General features: G+C 44.3%; 1 long non-coding RNA gene across 1 annotated transcript; it reads left to right on the top strand.

Annotated features, from left to right (window-relative positions):
* Nucleotides 1–11709: 11709 nt before the first annotated feature.
* Nucleotides 11710–18327, top strand: LOC132435785 (uncharacterized). The gene is made up of 4 exons (XR_009521656.1): nucleotides 11710–12440; nucleotides 13639–13741; nucleotides 17954–18112; nucleotides 18245–18327. It is a non-coding gene; the product is annotated as an uncharacterized lncRNA (long non-coding RNA).
* The last annotated feature ends 87 nt before the right edge of the window (nucleotides 18328–18414 follow it).

Below are 18414 nucleotides of genomic sequence, written 5' to 3'. Positions count from 1 at the left end.
ATATTCCAAGGTAAAACAACTGAGAAGTGATGAAAGACGTGAATTTCAGGAATCATAACATTTCAACAAAAGGATAAAGGCATGATATCCCACAGGAAGTTAAAGAGAAAGATATATTACCCATAAAGTAATGACAATTAAACCGACAGATTTCTTAACAGCAATATTAGAAGCCATAAGACGGTAAAACAGTTTCTTTAAAGCACTGACAGAAAATGACTGTCAACCAAGAATTTTATACCTATCCAAAGAGTCATCTAAGATTGGAGACAGAATTAACACGTAGAAAGATACAAAAGGCCCTTGCTCCCATGAACCTGGACACTCATTATACTTTTCTATAGGGCCAGCGGAGACATATGGATACAAGGAAGTTTTGAGGAATTCAGTTTCAGGGAGTAGCAAGCTCTCTATAGGTTATCAGAGAACTGTGGCAGATTCTATACTTGGGGACAGGTGTCTGTTCTGGATATGGTCAGTCAGAGGAGAAGGTGCCATAAGCCAGAGGGACTTAACAAGAATGAGGAGAAATTAACCAAGTTTAGACATGGGTGAGGACTGATGGGAAAAGCTGGAATCTAGAAGAGTCCCTAACAGGAATAAATGGTTTACCCAACAGGTTTTCATGGCATTCTTCTGGAATTTTGCCAAGAAAGTGCAGCGGTAAAAGAGTGGTGTTTCAGGGGTCCCCAAGGCCACACGCACACTCGGTAATTCAGTAGGGGGACTCGCAAGACTTGGCACAGTTGTACTCATGGCTAAGATGGATTATAGCAACACAGCAGGGACACACAGCAGATCAGTGAGGAAAGAGAAAGAGGCAGGTGCTGGAGGAGCCTGTGTGCACGGTACCTGTGCTCTCTCCCTCCTATGAGGGGCCACACAGAGTACACTCCACCCCAGCAAAGAGAATGCAGCAACTTCTGTTTGATGTTTCTGCCCAGGAAAGACCAGTAGAGACTCAGCATGCAAGATGTGTCATGGAGGCTGGTCACACAGCAGCTTCCAAAAGGAAAGCAGGTGTCCACCATACACCATGCTGTTTATACAGTACAGGCAGACCTCGTTTTATTGTGCTTCGCTTTACAGCCCCTCACAGATACTGTGTTCTTCACAAATTGAAGCTTTGTGGCAACGCTGTATCGTGCAAGTCTACTGGTACCATTTCTCCAACAGCATTTGCTCACATTGGGTCTGTGTCACATTTTGGTAATTCTCGCAATGTTTCAAACTTTTTCATTATTATTATATTTGTTATGGTGATCTTTGATCAGTGATCTTTGATGTGATTATTGCAAAAAATTACGATTTGCTGAAGGCTCAGATGATGGCTGGCATTTTTTGGCAATAAAGGATTTTTAAATTAAAGTATGTACATTGTTTTTTGAGACATAATGCCACTGCACACTTAATAGACTACAGTAGAGAGTAAACATAACTTCATACGCACTGAAAACCAAAAAATTCGTGTTTTGGTCTCGCTTCACTGCAATGCTTGCCTTAGTGAGGTGGTCTGGCACCTCGGAGAAGGCCTCTGTGGGCCCACTGGCACCCTTTTATCAGTCAGGGAGCCTGTCACGGCAGTGCAGCGAACTCTCCACAAGCTGACTTGCCAGAGGCCTGCCTTGCAAACACCCTTTCAAAGACAGCAGTCTCAGGCCTACTATGTTAACCTTTTTGTTTTTTTCAACAGGTGGAAAGAGAAAATTTGCACAGTCCTACATATTTTTGCAATGTTTGGATTCCAAGAGTCTTCCAGAGTTGAATACACAGGTGAACCAAAATTAACTGAAACTGCAGTCCAACTCCCTCTCAGTTCAAATACTGAAAAGATCAAAAGGCAGTGTAAGTGGAAGCAGCTACGGGTGGGCTAATCATAGGTGAACCTAAGCTAATTTAAATTGTGAACTCACTGTAATTCAGCTCAACTCTAGAAAAAACCTGAATGATAAACCTCCACTCTAATTTCTAAAGGAAAAAGTTTGTATGCTCTGGAAAATGAACAAAACAAAAAATGGCACATTAGGGGCTTCCCTGGTGGCACGGTGGTTAAGAATCCACCTGCCAATGCAGGGGACACGGGCTTGAGCCCTGGCCAGGGAAGATCCCACAAGCTGCGGAGCAACTAAGCCCCTGTGCCATAACCACTGAGACTGTGCTCTAGAGCCCGTGAGCCACAACTCCTGAAGCCCGCGCGCCTAGAGCCCATGCTCCGCAACAAGAGAAGCCACTGCAATCAGAAACCCGCACACTGCAAAGAAGAGTAGCCCCTGCTTGCCGCAACTAGAGAAAGTCCGCACACAGCAATGAAGACCCAAGGCAGCCAAAATTAATTAATTAATGTAAAAATAGCACATTAGTTTCCACTGTGCCATTTCAAAAAAAAAATTAGACTGTGGCTGCACAAGTAGATGATTGCAGAACCCTCTAAACTTACTAAAAAGTATTAAATTGTTCACTTTAAATGGGTGAATTGTATGAAACCACAATTGAGGAATAAATAAATAAGTTACTCACCTGGGCCTTGGTCATTTTTTGCTGCTCTTGGGAAACGGCCAGCAAATCTAGGCTCTGCCCTATCATGTGAATCTTCTGGACTCTGTCATAATGCTCAAGTTAGAGGGCTCTGGCCAGGACTCTTCACCAAGGATGAATCCCTGGTCCTGGGCGTCCTCCATCTCACATAAGCCGATTAGTTCATGGAAACTGGAATCTGTTGAATCAGTAGCAAATTAAATTCTCTTTAGTTGAGGCATACTCTTTGGCATCTAAATCTCCCTATCTTGCTGGAAACTGACCTTCATTTAAAGCCCAGACTGGGTTTTCTATAGACTCTAAACAGAGCTAACAAGGACTGGAGTATGCAGAGGGTACCCCACAGCATTAATAGCAGTGCCTTTTTTTTTTAAATTTTTGGCTGTGTTGGGTCTTCGTTGCTGAGAGCAGGCTTTCTCTAGTTGCGTCGAGCAGGGGCTACTCTTCGTTGTGGTGCGCGGGCTTCTCATTGCGGTGGCTTATCTTGTTGCAGAGCATGGGCTCTAGGCGCATCGGCTTCAGTAGTTGTGGCATGTGGGCTCAGTAGTTGTGGCGCACGGGCTTAGTTGCTCCACGGCCTGTGGGATCTTTCTGGACCAGGGCTCGAACCCGTGTCCCCTGCACTGGCAGGTGGATTCTTAACCACTGCACCACCAGGGAAGTCCCAGTAGCAGTGTTTAACCCAAAAGCTCTGCAAAAACTCCAAAAAGCCCTGTGAATTCCATGATCATCTGTGAGACTTAACAGGTCCTCTACAAATATCTCAAGACCCCTTGGTACAAAACATTTAATTAGGTGCTTGGGAGTGAATGTGTTTCAGGCAAAGAACATGAGATATGGAATAAAACAAATAAGGTTCCGTCTGAGCTTTGTCTCTTGCTGGCCATGTGACTTCAAGCAAGGCACTTCGCTTCACTAAGCCTGGTGTGTTTTGTTTTGTTTTAAATGGTGATGGAAACACAGACCACGTGGGATGCTTACAAGAATTAAAGGTGATATGGACACGAAAGTGCCCACTAAGGACCCTTAAGATAAGAAGTGGAAAACAGAATGATTATGAGAAGGGTTTCTGGAGCTTGAATGTGTACGTCAGAATCTTGTCTTTGCCTTGGAGTCCCCATCAACTCTTCAGCTCGAAGGGGCCCACATTCCCTTCTTTCTGTGCTGGAGAGGATTCGGGCCCTCTGGCCTGGCCTGTCCTTACGTGGGAGCAAGAGAAGAAGCACGGTCCAAACACAGGACTGCACGTGGGTGGAGGGAGGGGTGAGCGCAAGTGTGCATGGTCTCTGAAAGGCTGCCTCTGAATTCCAGAACCCTTGTCTCACACAAGCTTCCACAGCACAGCACTCTGGAAGGTTGGAAGAATGTGATTTTCCTCACAAGGGTGCGTGGCCTGGAAAATTGGGCATTTTCCATCATTCTCTCTGAAAGTAAGTAAGTGAGGAAGAGAGACAAAGAATGTGTGTGTGTGTGTGTAACATATAGCAAATGGGAAAGGAGAACATCAATTTCACTTTTAAAGGCATGAATAAAAGAGGAAATTGAATCCAACAATTCATTAAGTGAATAATTTGCATCAGTTTCTCCTCAAAATACAACAGAGTTCATTTTAACCTCATAATGTTCTTGGGTGTTCTAAATTAGTTAATACGTGTAAAAAGCTTAGAACTGAGACTGGCACACAAACATTTTATAAATGCTAGTTAGTGCTCTTATTATTGCATAATACGATTATAGAGAAATCAGAAAATACATGTAAGCTAAATAAAGAAACAATTACCCATAATCCCGCTACTTCAAGGTAAGCAGTTTCTCAAAGGGTGGTAGAAACAAATACGTGATCTTATAGTCTTTCTAACTTTGTGAACTGGCTTTAATGCTATATAGTGAAAACATATTTTTATATACATATTTTTTTTCAGTCCAATAAATATACTCAGAGACCTGTTGTTTTGGCCTATCAGAGGCCACCCAATCCGTCTCAGTCACTAACCCCCAAATGATACCTAACCCCTCACCCTGAGCCCCTGCCATGCATTACCTCCCCAGGTCCCCCGGCCATCAGCTCCCAGAAGGTCTCCCTAAACATGAGCTGCCGAGGCCCTTCAATGATTCACGCCCACAGGCTCCCCCCACCCCTTTCTCTCCATAGTCCATTCACTAGCCCCCAGACCAACCAACACGCGATATCCAGGTGTCCCATGTCTCCAATCACTGATTCGAGGCCACCCAATCATTACCCTCAAAGACCCCTCGCTCAATCCCACACCCTGGGCAAACACTCGTAAGGCCCTCATCACTTACTCCACCAAGGCCGCCCCCAACCAGCCCTGCGACTCCCACTCAGACCCACGTGGCCCATCCCGGCCCTCCCACAGCCCTACCTCGTACACCAACAGCTCCCATCACCGACTCTCAAAATCATCCACCCCCACAGGCTTCTTCATGTTTTTGTAAAAATTATTTATTTATTTGTTATTAGTATTTTTTTAAATTTTATTTATTTATTTATTTTTGGCTGTGTTGGGTCTTCTTTTCTGTGCGAGGGCTTTCTCTAGTTGCGGCAAGCGGGGGCCACTGTTAATCGCAGTGCGCGGGCCTCTCATTATTGCGACCTCTCTTGTTGCGGAGCACAGGCTCCAGACGCGCAGGCTCAGTAGTTGTGGCTCACGGGCCCAGTTGCTCCACGGAATGTGGGAACCTCCCAGACCAGGGCTCGAACCCGTGTCCCCTGCACTAGCAAGCAGACCCTCAACCACTGCGCCACCTGGGAAGTCCTATTATTATTATTATTATTACTTGGCTGCTTCAGGTCTTAGTTGCAGCACGCGGGATCTTCTTTGAGGCACGCGGGATCTTTCATTGTGGCGCTCGGGCTTCTCTCCAGGTGTGGCGCGTGCCAGTTTTCTCTCTCTAGTTGTGGCGTGTGGGCTTAGTTGCCCCGCGGCATGTGGGATCTTAGTTCCTCGACCAGGGATAAGATAAGCTTCCTCCACGAGCCTATAATTTACACACACCGCACTCCCCGCCCCAGCACTGACCCCCATAGGGCCCCCAACCCACTCGTCCCTACGGCACAGTAATAAGCTACTGAGAAAAATTCTCCCCCCAACAATGAGATCCGGTCTCCCCATTCACAGAGCTCTCACAAACCCCAGCCATCCCCAAACCATACAGAACCCCAATCATTCACCCCACAAACATTAAAGGTCATGGTTCCTCCAAACGGCAAGTTCGTCGCCCTCTGCCGACCCCAACAGGCACCCAGTTTCTGCTCTCCACACAGGCCGCCGTCACCGACCTCCAGAAGGCACCCCAGGTCCAGGTGCCGCATCACTGACGCCTTCGGACCGACTCAGGTAACCTTCAAGCACCAGTACTGCGCACCCCACATCATTTATCACTACAGCCGTCCAGTCACTGTCTGCGGACCCACGGATCCCCACACACCGGCCCTCGCACGTCCGCAATCACTTAAAACCCCTTCCCCACGCCAGCTCGTCCCAATCACCCACCCCCGCAGCCCCGGTACTCGCCTCCCCAAGCCCGCACGGCGCCCGACGCAGCTGTCACGCTCCAGGCCCGCGACCTGCGGGCCCGAATCACCCAGTCTCCGCAGTCCTCAGCCACTCACCCCAAGAACCCCCGGATCCGACCCTCACTGGCCGCCTCACTCGGCCGCACGGCTATGCTGCGGGCCCGCAGCGGGACCCCCGCAAACGCGGACGCCGCCCCCCACACCTGACCTCTCCCCCGGGGCGCGACGCTGACGCCTCAGGGCCGCGCAAGTGTCCGCTCAGAACTACATTTCCCATAGCGCTGCTCGCTCTAGAACTACATTTCACAGAGGGCTCCGCGGCGCATCTGGCCGGGAGCTCCCATTGCCTCCTCTGCGCGGGTGGGCGGGCTGCGATGATGGATGTCTGGACCTGGCGTCAGCCCGTCTGACCCCCCTGGCGTCAGACGCCGGGGGTCTTGAGATGGAGCTGACCTGAAGCACAGAGAGTGACGGTGGTGGGGGGAAACTAAGAGGAAACACCCTCCTGAGTGTATTGTTGCAAGAATTTTAGATCACATAGTGCAAAGTGGAGTATCCCACTACTTTAACAGGAAAACGTGGAAATAAATGAATTAGGCAGTAAAGACATTGGGAAGAAACAAAATAGACGTCTGGGAAGCAGAAGAAATAAATGTGTGAAAGAAAGATATTGCCTGCCATAACAGTAAACAAAGGATGTTGCTGCCATCAAGCCATCACGTTGCAGCTGCCCCCATGGTGAGCCCTGAGGGAACTCAGGCTAGAAACAGGATGCCCCCCATCTAGCAGTCACCTGCTGCAGCCACCCCCCACCCCTGACAGTGCACCCTGAGGGGACTCAGGATGGGAAAACACAGGACACTGGCCCCAGAGAGCTGAGGTGCACATCAAAGGAATGACTTCAGTGACCTCAGACTCTTGCATCTTCCCATACACAGAAAAGCACTAAATCCCTTAACTTGAAGTATCTGGTTTTCTTTAATCAACAGTAATCTTTTGATGTTCCATCTACCTGGTCTTCGTTGCAAAAACTCCTATGTATCCTGGCGCCCCCCACCTCGCCTCTTCAGAGCAGTCTCTCACAGTTATCTGACATGCTGTGTCTTGGGCTTGAAGTCCTCAGAATGTCCACCAAATAAGACATAACTCTCAACTTTTAGGTTGTGCATTTTTTTCAGTCGACGATGCAGCACATAAATCAGTCCTTATGTATCACATAAATCTAGTTCTTTGAAAATTTAGCAGCAACATGGATGGACCTAGAGATTATCATTCTAAGTGAAGTAGTCAGACAAAGACAAACATCATATATCACTCATATGTGGAATCTAAAAAATGATACAAATAAACTTATTTACAAAACAGAAACAGACTCACAGACATAGAAAACAAACTTATGGTTACCAAAGAGGAAAGATGGGGGGGGGGGATAAATTAGGAGTTGAAGGGCTTGTTAAAATTCCCCTGAGCCCACCCCCTGGAGAGTCTGAAATAGTGGGAAGCCTGAAATCTGCATTGTCAAAAGCACCCCACGGGCTTCCCTGGTGGCGCAGTGGTTGAGAGTCCGCCTGCCGATGCAGGGGACACGGGTTCGTGCCCCGGTCCGGGAAGATCCCACGTGCCGCGGAGCGGCTGGGCCCGTGAGCCATGGCCGCTGAGCCTGTGCATCCGGAGCCTGTACTCCGCAACGGGAGAGGCCACAACAGTGAGAGGCCCGCGAACCGCAAAAAAAAAAAATAATAACAAAAGAAAGAAAACATTGTTATCAGCTATTCATTAGCCCCAGTACATCAGTCCCACTCCCTTTAGCCATCCCTCCCAGCGCAAGGAGAGGCGGCTCTAATTCATCCTGCGTCTTTCTACTCAGAGCATCTATAGCTTTACTACACAGACTACATGTAGTGATGTTGTCTTAATCCATTTGGGCTGCTATGACAAAATGCCGTGGACTGGGTGGCTTGTAAACAACAGAAGTATATTCCTCACAGTTCTGGAGGTTGGGAAGTCCAAGATCAAGGCACAGCAGATTCAGTGTCTCCTTAGGGCCCCAGTGCTGGCTCACAGACGGCCATCTTTTCTCTGTGCCCTCACATGGCAGAAAGGGCAAGGGAGACCCCTGGGGCCTCTTTGTAAGGGCACCAATCGCATTCACGAGGGCTCCCCCTCATGACCTGATGGCCTTCCAAAGGCGCCCACCTCCAAACACCATCACACTGAGGAGTAGGTTTCAACTTATGAATTTCAAGGGGACACATCAGTCAGTCTACAGCAGATATTTTGTTTTATTTATTTTTTGTTTTATTTTTAATTCATATGAATGATAGGTAAGATGTAACACTGTTTTAATTCATTTTTTTTTTAAACTCAACGTTAGGTTTTACCTATATGGATGAACATAGATACGGCTCATTCATTTAAACTATGGTATACTGTTCAGTTTATGAATACACCATAATTTATGCTGATCGTTAGATATTTGGTGCTTTTTTTTTGTTTTGAGTTTTGTTTGGTTTTACTATTCCTAGCCTACTCAGCCTAGAGACTTTATCCCTCACCAGGTGCACATCTGTAGTTCAACAACGTTCAATTTATTGACTCATTGCAATGAGGGAAGGTAAACGCCTGAGAAAGCGTATGGATCATCAGTCCAAAGGAAGAGATCAATAATGAAAGTATTTAGGTGAAAGGTAAATTTGGGTGAACTTTACATGAAGCAGTGTTTTGATAGCACAACAAGGCTGTGTGTAAAGGGAACAATATCAGGTCCAGAATGCCAAGTGGGTCCAGGGTCTGGTTTCCTAAGAAACTACAAAGATAAGATGACTGTGGAAGGCTGTGTCTGGACACCCCTTACCTGAAGCTCTGCCCCTGGGTTGGAAAAGAGTTTGCTTCTCTGAGTCAAAGTCATTTAGATCCCCCAGGCAAGAGTGAGATATTTCATTTTTACTGATATATTTTCAAAGGGCACAGTTTACGATGATTTATGATTTTAGAGATAAAGTTTTCTCGGTGAGGAAGAAAGCAGCAATCACTGTAAGAGGGCTTGATGAAAATTTACAGCTTGTCCTAGGGAGAAACATTGTTTCCTGTTAACTTTGCAGGTGCCTTAATTTATGTCTGTCCTTCCAGACATAATTGGGGCAGTGTTTACTTCTTTTTTTTGGGGGGGGGGCAGTGTTTACTTCTTTTTTTTTTTTTTTGGCGGTACGCGAGCCTCTCACTGCTGTGGCCTCTCCCGTTGCGGAGCACAGGCTCCGGACGCGCAGGCTCAACGGCCATGGCTCACGGGCCCAGCCGCTCCGTGGCATGTGGGATCTTCCCGGACCGGGGCACGAACCCGCGTCCCCTGCATTGGCAGGCGGACTCTCAACCACTGCGCCACCAGGGAAACCCAGTGTTTACTTTCTTGATCCAAAGTAATTTTTACTTTTGCAACTGATTCAGCATTACTTCAAGGAACAATCCTACACATATTTCCTTGTCCTCCTGTGGACGCGTATCTACCAGTAATGGATGAGGGCTCCCATTACTCCCCTGTTCACATGTTCTGTGAAAAGCTTTTGCCTATTTAGTTTTCTGACTTTTGCTTATAGATTTACAGGAGGTCTTTATTTAATGTATTCTGGATACTAATTCCCTGTAATTATTGTTAAGCTCCTTCTGACGTGATGCTAGTCTTTCTATTTTGCTTATGGTGATTTTTTTGTTGTACAGCAAATTTGAATTTTAATATATTTACATTTGTTAATCACTTTTTATTGTGAACAATACTTTTTCTGACTTGCACGGGAAATTCTTCTCAAGAGTGTTGAATAGAAGCAGTGCTACCAGGCAGATTTGATTTTTTCCTGACTGGAAAGGCTGTATCTTAGAATGGTATGTATTGCAAGCTTTTAGTACAAGTACCTTTTCAGGTTAAGGAAGTTCCTTTCTACTCCTACTTTGAAAAATAATTTTCTTTCCTTTTCATTTTTTAACATTGAATATCAAAAGTTTTAGGATGTTATTTTCTGCATCTATTAAGAGGGTCATACAGTTCTTGTCTATTTTATAATTTGTTGATTTGGTGAATTATGTTAAAAGATTTCCTAATGTCCAGTTGCCTATGTAGTACTGGGATAAACCCAAATGATCAAATGTAAGTCCATAAAAATATGTCTATTGTGTACATATAAAAACACATATTTATAGATACATGTATATTGCCTGATTCACTTTTGTTCTTTTTTTTTTTTTTTTTTTTTTTGCGGTACGCGGGCCTCTCACTGTTGTGGCCTCTCCCGTTGCGGAGAGTACAGGCTCCGGATGCACAGGCTCAGCGGCCATGGCTCACGGGCCCAGCCGCTCCACCGCATGTGGGATCTTCCCGGACCGGGGCACGAACCCGTGTCCCCTGCATCAACCACTGCGCCACCAGGGAAGCCCCACTTTTGTTCACATTTAATTGAGGGTTTAAAAATCTATATCCATGAGTAAGACCAACTTGTAAAATTTTTTTTTTATGGCCCATGTTCAGTTTTGGTTTTTTTAAAATTAATAGACCATTTTTTTTAGAGCAGTGTCAGTTTTACATAAAAATGGATTGTAAAGTACAGAGAGTTCTCTTATACTCCATTCCCCCATCTGCAGACAGTTTTCCCTATATTTACATCTTATATTACTGGGGTATATTCGTTACAATTGATGCACTAATATCGATACATTATGATTATTATTAAAGTCCATAGTTTACCCCAGGATTCACTTTTTGTGTTCTACATTCCCCGAGTTTTGACAAAGTTGTATCCACCATTACAGTCTCATGATTAGTTTTACTGCCCTAAAAATCTCCCATGCTCTACCTATTTGCACTTCTCTCCATAACTAGAACCGCCCCCCCAAATCTCAGCAACCACTGATCTTTTTACTGTCTCCACAGTTTCACCTTTTCTAGAGTGTCATATAGTTGAAATCATATAGTTGAAATCATATGGTAGCCTTTTCACATTGGCTCCGTTCACTTAGCAATGTGCTTTCAAGATTCCTCCATGTCGTTTTACAGCTCATTTTAAAATTTCTGAATAATATTCCATTATATAGATGCACACAGTTTGTTTATATATTTACCAGTTGAAGGACATCTCGATTGCTTCCAAGTTTCAGTACTCATGAAAAAAGCTGCTATAAATATTCATGTGTAGGTTTTCATGTGGATATGAAATATTCATGAAATTTCATTTGGACATATTTATTTGGATAAATACCAAGGGGCACGACTTCTAGATTACATGGTAAGAGCATGTTTAATTTTGTTAAAACACATGCCAAACTGTCTTCCAAAGTGGCTGCATCATTTTGCATCCCCACCAGCACTGATGAGAGTTCCTGTTGCTCCTCATCCTCGCCAGCATTTAGTGTTCTCAGTGTTTTGGATTTTAGCCATTCTATATGTACCTGGTGGTATCTCATTGTTGTTTTCATTTGCACTTCCTTAGTGACGTATGATACTGAGCAGCTTTTCATATGCTTATTTGCCATCTCTATATCATCTTTGGTGATGTGTCTGTTCAGGTCTCTTGCCCATTTTTAAACTGGGTTGAGTATTAGAGAAACAGAGAAACAGAACCAATAAGATATATCTAGATTTATCTCTGTGTACATATTTTTGTTTGTTATTGGGTCATTTGACGAAATTTGAACATGTACAATAGATTAACAGAATTGTATCACTATTAAAAGTTGATAACTGTAAGGGGGTTATGTAAGAAAATATCCTTTTCTTAGGAAATACACATTGAAGTATTTAAGGGTAAAGGTACATTTATGCAATTCTCAAATAACATCACACACACATACACATATGGGAGAAAGAAAGAGAATACATAACACAATAATGCAAAAGTGGGGGTGAATTGTTTACAATAGGTGAATCTGGGTAAAGGATATTCAGATGTTCTATGTACTGTTCTCACTCCTACAACTTTTCTGTAAGTTTGAAATTATTTCCAAACAAAATGGGTTTTTTTCCCCAAAAAAGAAAAAAGTTGGTCAAAACAAATGCATATCATTGAGAAAAACCAGAACACTGGGCACAAAATCAAAATCTAATGGGCTTGCAGGAATAAAAAGGTCACATACAAACGATTAGGAATCAGAAAAGCTTCCTGCTGGAAGCAAGATCATGGAGCAATGCATTCAAACTCATAAGAAAATGTGCTTACAGAATCACAGTGTATCAATGCTGAATATTGCCCTGACCACAGTGACAAGGTACTACTTTGGAAGCACGAGGAGGTGGGAAGAGTGTGCACTTGTGGAAGCCAACCCCTCACCCTGATAACAAACCTATGGCTGGTGCCTCATCACAGAAGCAGGATGGACAGCAGAGGTAAAGCACGTTGTCCCATAACTGACATGGTGATCTCCTCCATAAACCAAGTGCATGATGTGTCTTTGTCAGCTTGGGCTGCTGTAACAAAATGCCATAGAATGAGTGGCTTAGACAAGAAAACTGATCTTCTCACTGTTCTGGAGGCTCGGAGTCTCAGATCAGGGTTCCAGCCAGGGTGGTTGGGTCCTGGTCGGCAGATGGCTGCCTTCTCACTGTGTCCTCACGGGGAAGAGAGAGAGCTCAAGCCCTCCAGTGCCTCTTCTTAGAAGGGCACAAATCCCATCATGAGGGCCCCGCCTTCTTGATTTCATACCACCTTACCTCCAAAGGCCCTGCCTCAAATACCATCGCTTTGGGGCTTAGGGCTTCAACACATGAATTTGGGTGGTGGGGGGCATAGACATTCAGTGCATAACAGCATGCGTATGTTTGATGAACATAAAAACTTAAAGCCATGGTGATAGTTCTTGTCTTGTTTAAATTTTTTAACTAAAGGGATTTTAAATAGGTTAGGTTTCTTCACTGAGTTTGACATCTGATGAGCACCAAACGCCAGATTGGGAGCAGATTTAGGGAGCTCCTTTCTATCCCAAGCATTTTTTTTTCCTAAAGAAAGAATTGGAATTGAATTTTATCACATACTTCTTCTATTTCTTATCTTTAAATCTATTCATCTGAATGTGTTAATTAGTAGTAATAGATTTTTCCAAAGTTAACTGTTTCAATCCTAGTGTGAACTTACTTGTCACTGTTGTTTTTAATATATTGCTAGACTCAGTTTGCTAAAGTTATTTTGGATTTCTTTATTGATGTTCAAAGTGAGTTTGATCTCTTCTCTATATTTTCTGAAAAAAGTGTTTGATCTAAATTTTCATATTTTGTAGTTTCCTCTAATAATTTTTCAAAACTCTTTTTTCATTAGATGCTGTTTACTTTTTATTTTTCTCAACCTTTTTGAGAGATTCATCATTTAATTGGCATTTTCAAAGAATGTTAATAATTTTGTTGATAATCTCTATTACATGTTTATTTTTCTATATCAGTGATTTTTCTCTCTGTTCTTCTCATTTAGCTAATTTAATTAATGTGCTGTTTAAAAATATTTCAAAGCCTGTGGGCAAAATCTTCAACACCCACTACTAGTAGCTTCAGCCTTCCCTTCCACCACTAGTTCCTGTCTCTCCGTTTCTTCCAGAGCCTGAATCAGCACCTTACTGTCCCCGTGTGGCCTCACCTACTAGCCCCAGGACTCCAGCTTCTGTTCAACCCTCTCCTTGGCCCTGGCTGCTCCTTTTAGGGTAAGTGTGAATGAATTCAGTTGTTCTAATTGCACCTTTTCATTGAGCACTTTTGTTTTCCAGTGATTAAGAACAAGGAGAATTATTTAATTGTTAACAAAATGATTGTTTTTCAAATTATAACAAGATGTGATCATGGTTCATCATGTAGAAAATAGACACATACAAAAAAGAAAGTAATTGCCTTTAATCACACTCCTCTAGGACAAGCAGTTGAAATCATATTACATCCACTGCACTGGTACAGTTGGCTAACCACACTCCAAATGATAGGAATACCACTAGGTATTTTCTAAGTAAAGATTTATTGAGATATAATTTATATAAACTAAAAGTCACTCTTTTTATATCAACGTGTGTACGTTTTGACAAATGCGTAATTACATACCTACCACCATAATAAAACTCACTAGCTTTTAATATTATTTGAAACTTCTAATTACATTTACCAAAGCTTTGAAAAATGCACCCACATAACGGCCTATGGGGATGAACCAAATGACTGCTGTTTATTGTCCTAAAGCAGGAGGGTTAAAAAGGAGGAAACAAGTTAACAGGCGTGGAGGACCCCAAAGGAAAGGCTGTGGCCAGGACCAGGCTTACATCCCCACTGCAGGTAAACACACCAGATGGGAAACTAGGAGAGAAAAAAGCTGCCCCAGGTGTGAGAGTCTGATGTGGAGCCTCAGTCAGAGATCACTAAGGGCTGAGAAGGGAGGGAGAGATTCCCAGGGAATGGCCCTAAGGTGGAACTTGAAAGCTGGGAAAGGTTTAAATTAGAAGAGAGTAGATTTGCAAGTAGGGGCGCTGGGGACTGACTGAGCAGGAGATTAATACCAACAGTAACCTGGCTGGGAAAAGTCTATGCCAGCTGTGGCTGAGTAGACAGCAGAGCGGCAGTCTGGATGGTCTTACTCCATTCAGGCTGCTGTAACACCAAGACTGCGTGGCTTATAAACAGCAGGAGTTATTGCTGACAGTTCTGGAGGCTGGAAGGCGAAGACCAGAGTGCCAGCGTGGTCGGGTTCTGCTGGGAGCCCTCCCCCCCCCCGGCAGGTCGCTGACTTCTCGTGTACCCTCACCTGGGGGAAGAGATGATCTAGCTTTCTCGGGTCTTTTATGAGGGCACTGGTTCCAATCAGGAGGGCTCCGCCCTCATGGCCTAAACACCTCCAAAGCCCCAGCTCCTAATGCCTTCACTTTGGGGTTTAGGATTTCAACATATGAATTTGGGGGAAACACAAATATTCAGATCATAGTAGAAAGCAAGTTACAATAAGGTACTAAAAGTTGGGAATGAAGACCAGGTATGATTCTAGAGGCGCAACTGAAAGGTCCATGTGGGGGACACGGCAGAGCACAGGCGGGCACTGGGACGCAAGGTTCACGTCCTGGCTCCCCAGTGACATCTGTTACCACCTCTGTTTCCTACCTACATAACAGCAAGATTAAACTGGATGGCCCTAAGAGGCCCTTCTGACTCACATTCAGGACTAGGGGAAACGGGCAGTAGCAATAAGGCTCATTAATAACGGTATTTATTGGGCCCTCACTATATACAAGGCTTTCCACTTCCTATTGCATTCAGCCCTCCTAACAATCATACGTAGCATGTACTATTATGATCATCCTCATGTGTTAGGAAACCGAGGAGCTGAGAAGGCATGTCTGAGGTTATATGTTGAGTGACGTGGCCAGGACCTGAGCCCAGGCAGACCAGCCATCTGAACCACCACCCTCTGTTAGCCCTGCTCCTTAGGTGACAGCAACTGTACACGAGTGAATTATTAGAGGGAGTGGGAGAGGGAATGCACATGAAATTAAACACGATGTACTGAAACAAGAACAGGACTTGGTTCCAGACTATACATCAGGGAACAAGAATAAGGAAAAGGCTGAGATTTCTAGAATGGGAGACTGGAGGAATGTTGTTACCAGTGACAGAAGGATTTGCAGCTTGGGAAAGGCAGAGAACGTGTATTTCAGAATGATGAGAGGCCTATGTATTCAAAAAATTTAAAACAGAATTACCACATGATCCCGTAATTCCACTTCTGGGAATAACTAAATAATTAAAAGCAGGGTCTCAAAGAGACGTTTGTACACCCATGTTCACAGTGACATCATTCACAACAGCTAAAATGTGGAAAACAGCCCAAGTGTCCATCAATGGATGAAAGGATAAGCAAAATGTGATGTATATATACAATGGAATGTCATTCAGCCTTAAAAGGAAGGAAATTCTGACACCTGCTACAACATGGATAAACCTTGAGGACATTATGCTCAGTGAAATAAGCCAGTCACATAAGGACAGATACTGTAGGATCCCACTTGTATGAGGTACAGACAAAGTAGAAAGCTGGTAACCAGAGGCTGGTGGACGGGCTTCAGGGAGTTTAATGGGTACAGAATTTTAGTGCTGCAAGATAAAAAGAGCTATTGAGATGGATGATGGTAATATATTCACAATATTATGAATATATTTAACACACTGGAGTGCACACTTAAGATAGGGTGGTATATTTTATGTTATATGCATGTTAGCACAGTGTTTAAAAATGAATAAAAAGAGGCCTATGCATTATTTATTTCTTACTTTGATCTTATGAAGAATCTTGCAAATAGCTAAGGCAGGTGTAATACCTACTTTAGTCAAAACTCTTTTGATTGCAAGAGACAGAATGCAACTAAAGTAGAAGATTAGGAGACAGAGAATTTGAGAGTGTAGCTCCCTCAGGGACGAGTGGGTCCAGACCTCAGATGACATCACTGGGACCTTCCTAGTCATGTCTCTGCTTCATTTTAAGTCTAGAACCCTCCACCCCGGCTGAAGATCGGGTTCTCCAGGTAGGGAGGATGCACAGAGCAGCTCCACCCTCCAAGGGAGGCCACCACTTGGCACCCGTTTATAGGGTCTTGGTAAATACAACTTCTTGACTCACATGCCCAAAACCTGGGCCGTCACTGGCTGACAGGACAGAATATGGCCGCGGTCAGGCAGGCCAGAGCAGTGCATTTGCAGTGAGGGGGGGGGGCAGGATTCCGGCCCCCCAGCACAGGATGAATGGACTGGCCAGACACCGCAAGACCACATAACCCCATTTTAGTTGTACAGATTGGAAACTGGAGCTCAAAAAAGTTTAATTTGTCAAAACCTATGCAATAGTAAAATGGCTAATAATGCAAATGAGGTATGCCTTTTGTGATCCTAATTCTTTCAGACCCCCAGTCTTTCCAGCTTTAGTTTGTGACAAATGCCGGTAAGGATTTTGAGATATCTAAAGAAATTAGCTGATTTATACAGTGATGAAAACAGCATAATTAACAGCAGTGTAACAAAGAGCACTTCATTTCTAGGGAGACAGAGGGGTTCAAACCCAGCCCTGCCACCTGGTGGGACCCTGGTACCAAAGTAGCTTAGAGTGAGCGTGGAGCTAAACACTAAGCAAGCAAACAGTAAGAGAAACACGGGAAGTGCCAGGCACAGAGCTCACCTGCCACCAGCACTGCACTGACCACGCCCGGGGACTTCTCATTCCTTCCATCGGGAAGCCTCTCAACAAGGCGAACTCGTGAGACTTAACACCCACACTCAGGCATGAGTCAAAGACGGGACCTGACTGACGCTAGTGGACCATCGAGGCAGGACAGGAGCCGAGGACTGTTGTCTCTCACAGTGACAGCCCGGACGTGGGGTGTGGGATCGAGGCCTGGCTGTGTTCGCTCTCGCAGCACTGCCCCTGTGTTTCGTGGGGACGTGGATTTGGTGTCTGATGGAGTTTCCAACATGAACTGTCTACGGCCCTGCCCAGACCCTCCTCTTCAGAAGGCGCAGGGCAGGTGTGGGTAAACCGTCTTAGACTCTGTGTCTCATCTCTATTTTTCTTGAAAGTTATGCTCTTGGTACAGCTATGAGTATCCTACTCTTTTAAACCTCAGAGGATTAGGGGTTAATCCCCTTCCCCCAGCTTTTTGTGAGTCTGAGCTTGATGTGTTTTTTAATGAATGATTTTAATGACTCTAGTGCTTTGAGAACTTCAAATTACAAATGTCACCTGTGTTTCTCTCATTTCACCAGTGACTGCTTCATAGCTACATTCTCTTTGCTGGGCACCTTTAACGATTTAGGTATTGTTAAATACCTAAATAAAATGATTTAGGCATTTAGGTATTAAATAAATTTGGTGTTCCTGGTTTATTTCATCTTAGCGTTCTGAAAATAAGAGTCTCAATGACAAGGTGTCAAGACTACCCAGATGAGTTGTGTAACAACTGTGAAACGAGCTGTAAAGAGCCCGCAAAGAAAAGACAGAATACATGGTATCACTAAATCTGCAGAGTTGGCCCCAGAACAAATCCACTACTCAGGTGAGGTGATGTGGCGATGGGGTGTGTGGTGTTGGGAAGGATCTGTGCTGTGTGGAAGAAAAGCTTACTTTAACTTAGTTAAATTTCATTCTTTTGAGCTGATCATGACATGTTACATTGCCTGCTTCTAAGTTGCAGACAGACATCAGGAGACAAATGAAATTTTCTAAGATTATCAGAGTGAGGATGGCTTTTCCCTTCACCATGTGGCAAATAAGGGCCCAGGGGAGAATTCCGATGGTGGAAGCCACTTTACATCATAAACAGAACACAGAGAAACTATTACAGGTAACTCACAATGC

The sequence above is a fragment of the Delphinus delphis genome, chromosome 13 (genome assembly GCF_949987515.2).
Source record: "Delphinus delphis chromosome 13, mDelDel1.2, whole genome shotgun sequence".
NCBI classification, from domain to species: Eukaryota; Metazoa; Chordata; class Mammalia; order Artiodactyla; family Delphinidae; genus Delphinus; species Delphinus delphis.
The sequence above is the reverse complement of the archived record's forward strand: the minus strand, read 5'-3'. Positions and strand labels throughout refer to the sequence as shown.